Here is a 5,001-nt window from a genome sequence, read left to right on the forward strand (position 1 = left end):
CCACGCTCGGCCCACATACATTTTTGGAAAACAAAAATGTAATTTTGATATACATCTTTGTCTTCAACTCGTGTTTTTGTTGTTGTTGTTGTTGTTGTTGTTTTTGAGATGGAGTCTTCCTCTGTTGCCCAGGCTGGAGTGTAGTGGTGCAATCTCGGCTCACTGCAACCTCCGCCTCCCAGGTTCAAGTGATTCTTCTGCCTCAGCCTCCTGAGTATCTGGGACTACAGGTGCGCACCACCACAGCTGGCTAGTTTTTTTGTGTTTTTAGTAGAGATGGGGTTTCACCATATTGGCCACGCTGGTCTCAAACTCCTGACCTCATGATCCGCCCACCTCAGCCTCCCAAAGTGCTGGGATTACAGGCATGAGCCACCACACCCGGCCAACTTTTTTTTTACTTAAGAGTATACCAATCACTTTAGCTTTTCAGGCCAGTGTATACAAATTTACCTTATTCTTTAAATTAATGCACAACTGGGGAAAAGGATTTGGGGAGGCAGTGTCTAGGATTAAGAATAGGACCTCTTTTGATTTTTTCCAGACATATAAGTGAAAATTGAAAGTATTTTAAATTACCTTTGGTCACTGGGGTATAGTTCTTTGAATGCCACATCAAGCTCAGATGGGCATTGGGCACTGTAAGATTTATTCAGATTACATTAGAAAGATCCCCAAGGCAGAAGGGTGGAGGATAGATTCATGGAAATGAGACAGATGGTGAATTCAATTAAGAGACTCTTTATGGAGACAGCTCAATATTTCAAGTCAAATATGATCAATACTCAGAAAGGAGATTATAGAGTTCCCAGATGTTTAGGAATTAGAAGCAACAAGACATGGTGACTGGTTGGATGTGGAGGACAAAGTAGAAAACACCTAAAGGGACTTTTAGATTTTGTTGTGGGTAATAGGGAGATGGCACCATTCATGGACACAAGAACAAAGCAAGGTAATAAATTCACTTCTGGGACTTGGTAGAGTTTAAGTGGCCCTGGCCATCCACATAGGGGTGATTGGAATGTTGGTGTGAATTCAGGAGGCATCAACCTGGGAGTCACCACCACATAGGTCATATTGGAAGCCATGACAGCTGATGAGATCATCTAGGGATGTGTGTAGACTAGAAAGAGAAAGGGGAGTAAGGATACTATATCCTCATCAAAAGAGGAGAAAAAATGTGACCAGCAAGAGAGACCAAAAACTAGCAAAAGGTAAGAGAAGTACCAAGGTCGGCCGGGCGCGGTGGCTCACGCCCGTAATCCCAGCACTTTGGGAGGCCGAGGTGGGCGAATCACGAGGTCAGAAGATCGAGACCATCCTGACTAACACGGTGAAACCCCGTCTCTACTAAAAATATAAAAAAAACTAGCCGGGCGTGGTGGCGGGCGCCTGTAGTCCCAGCTACTCCGGAGGCTGAGGCAGGAGAATGGCGTGAACCCGGGAAGCAGAGCTTGCAGTGAGTGGAGATCGTGCCACTGCACTACGGCCTGGGCGACAGAGCGAGACTCTGCCTCAAAAAAAAAAAAAAAAAAAAAAAAGAGAGAAGTACCAAGGTCAAATGTCATAGTGGAATGCAAGAGCAGAGAAAATATCAGGAAGAATAGAAAGCCAAATAGCATCAAATTCTGCAGAGAAACCAAGTCAAGTAATATCTGAAAAGGGTGTAGGAGGTTGTGGGTAAGTTCACTGACATAGAGGGAGCAGAAGCCAGAGTACAGGCTCAGAGGATGGAGAAGTAAGTGTGGAGCAAGAGGTGGACACAGCAAGGGCACACTACATGTTTGAGAAATTGAATTCAGGATGAAAAAGGAGAGGAGTTAAGCAATGGTTAAGGTCACACAGGGTCATACCATAGTTTTATATAGATAAATCTGAACTCATACCATAGTTTTATATAGAGATGAAAAAAACCCAGAGCTCATAGAGTCCTCTTCAGCTTTATAAAATCAAACTTGTCAAGTTAATGGAGCTTATTTAAGTGAGTCAGACCCCATTAGAGCATATGTCACTTGACTGTTATAGGTACGCAACCATGACTCAGAAATGCTGACACAAAGCCATGTGGTACAATATATTACTAAGCAGTGCTTATGCGTTGTCACATAGTGATTAGAAAGAATGCATTGTGGTATATGGCTGGCAGAACAGCTCAGAACTATGTAAGTTACGTATCTCTTTGTGGAAATTTTGGGAACTTCTATTTGATTACAAGATGCCTTGAGATTATAAATCCAATCAGTAGATACAGAAAACTTACAGCATAGTTTTCTTCATATCAAGGCCTCTGTAAGAAAAATGTACTAATTTAATTCCATAGAACTTTTTTTACTGGTTCAAGTGATTCATTCTTCTAAGCAGATGCCAGTGTGATGTAGTGATTAAGAGCACAAGCAATGAAATTCAAAAGACTTGTATTTTGAATCCAAGGTCAACCACTTATGAGCTGTGAGATCTTGGGTAATGTCTTAGTCTATTTTGTGCTGCTATAACAGAGTTTTAACAGACTGGGTAATTTATCAAGAACAGAAATTTATTTTCTCACAGTTCTGGAGGTTGGGAAGTCCAAGATCAAGGTGCTGGCATCCAGTGAGGGCCTTCTTGCTGTGTATCCCATGGCAGAAGGTGGAAGGGCAAAAGAGCACCCAGGCACAGAGGAAGAGGGCTGCGCTTGCTTTTATAACAAACCGACTCTCCCGGGTTAATCCATAGATGAGGGCAGAGCCTTCATGACCTAATCTCCTCTTAAAGTTTCTACCTCTTAACACTGTTGCATTGAGGATTGAGCTTCCAAGACATGAACTTTGTAGGACACTTTCAAATCATAGCAGGTAAATTCCTAATTTGTAAAATGAGGAAAATAATAGTACCCACCACAGAGAGTTGTTATGTAGGTGAAAATGAGGTCATGCATATGCAGTGCTTCACACACTAGTATATATATACTAGTATACTAGTATATGACACCTAGTAGAGGTGAAATTCAATTTCATTCTGAGCATGAGATGAAATTCAATTCACTGGGGCCAACAGGCAGACCCTGCTAGGAAGGGAACCCTAGGCACAAAGGGCTAAAGGCAATAATAACTGTGGCTGAGCTTGGAGAGGAGAGGATGTGGGTGAAAACTGACAGAAAATGAGATAGGCAGAGCGGTAACAAGGTATGTGGATCTTCTGTTGGGGAAAAAAAAATCATATAGCAAAGCTCCAAATAGTATTGTTATTTTATATATGCATATATATATACACATATATATATATATTCTATATCTGCAAGTACATATACACTACGTGTTACCATCAGAGTCTTTTCTATGGTTTGCTAAACCTATGACAGGGATATTTCCTGAGCCACTGTATCTTTTTTTTTTTTGAAGACAGGGTCTCACCCTGTCACCCAGGCTGAAGTGCAGTCCCGCAGTCTCAGCTCACTGCAACCTCCTCCTCCTGAGTTCAAGCGATTCTCATGCCTCAGCCTCCTAAGTAGCTGGATTACAGGCACCCACCACCACGCCTGGCTAATTTTTGTATTTTTAGTAGAGATGGGGTTTTGCCATGTTGGCCAGGCTAGTCTAAAACTCCTGACCGCAGATGATCTGCCCCCCTAGGCCTCCCAAAGTGCTGGGATTACAGGTGTGAGCCACCACACCAACCTGTTTCTCCACTCCAGTTCCATGCCAGCTGCAACTGTACTTTGCGTCAACCAGTATTCAAGGGAGGACTCTGATTGGTTCAGTTCATCTTTTCAAGCCAAGCCCATGAGTTGTGCTCTGCTTGGAACAGGGGTTTGCCCATCCAATCAGCTGTATCCAGGGCTAGAGGGAAAGTGGAATCCCATGCTTCAGAACCTGCCCTTTCTGTAATAAGGGCTGAGTGTAATAGGAGCTGAGACCACGAAATCTGCCACAGATGAGACCACACTGAGTAAGCAGCATCCCGAGTTATATCTCTGTTGGAGGGATGGAGGAGAAAAGGCAGGCAGGTATAAGACATGAGTGGCCAACTGTCCCAGTTTGCCTGGGACTAGGTTTAAATTTGTAATAGTAGTGAAATGTACATGTCATAACATTTACTATTCTAATGACTTTCAAGCATGCTGGTCTGTGGTGTCATTGTGCAAACATCATCACCATCAATCTCTAGACCTTTTCATCTTTCCAAACTAAAACTGCACACATTATACACTAATTCCCCATTTTCCTTCTCCCTAGCCCCTGGCAACTATCTCCTGTCTGCCTCTATGAATCTGACTACTCTAAGTACCTCTTATAGATGGAATTATACAGCATTTGTCCTTTTGTGACTGGCTTATTTCATGTAGCATAATGTCCTTGGGGTTCCTCTATGTTGTAGCATGTGTCAGAATTTCTTTCCTTTTGCAAGCTGAATAATACTCCACGTCTTGTTAGTTTATTTATTCAATAGACCCTTGAGTTAGTTCTGCCTTTTAGACTGTTATGGGTGGGACAGGCTCAGTTTTAACACTAAAAGTCTTGTGTCCCAAGAAACTTCTCAGTCCTGGGCAAACTGGGACAATTGGTCATCCCAGACATAGACCCAGCTAGCATACCCAAAACCAGGACACCAGCACAAGCAGCCAAGGGCATCACCACCAGGGAAACTCTGCCTGCACAGGGCATGATTTTGGTGTCCCAGGAAAGGTGACTCTTCCTACACAGCCTTGGAGAACTAAGCAGGCTAAAGAGAGGTGGTTATCAGAGATCCTTAATGGAACAGCCAATTCTCAGTGAAAGAATTCATTGTCCAAATGGGACACTGAACATAATACCATCACTCACACACACATCCTCACAGTCCACAGCATTCGGTTTTGCCTAAGCCTGGCCTTATTCTTAAATATCAAAGTGCATCAATGATTTAACTCCTACAAAGCTGAGAGGGTTTTCCATTCACAAGAAACCTTATAAAAATCATGCATTTCTCAGTAAATCAGAGATCTGTTTCTTCCCTCGTGCATTTTTTTTTTTTTTTTTTTTTTTT

This window comes from Rhinopithecus bieti, unplaced genomic scaffold (assembly GCF_001698545.2).
Source record: "Rhinopithecus bieti isolate Rb0 unplaced genomic scaffold, ASM169854v2 scaffold_11161, whole genome shotgun sequence".
Taxonomy (NCBI): Eukaryota; Metazoa; Chordata; class Mammalia; order Primates; family Cercopithecidae; genus Rhinopithecus; species Rhinopithecus bieti.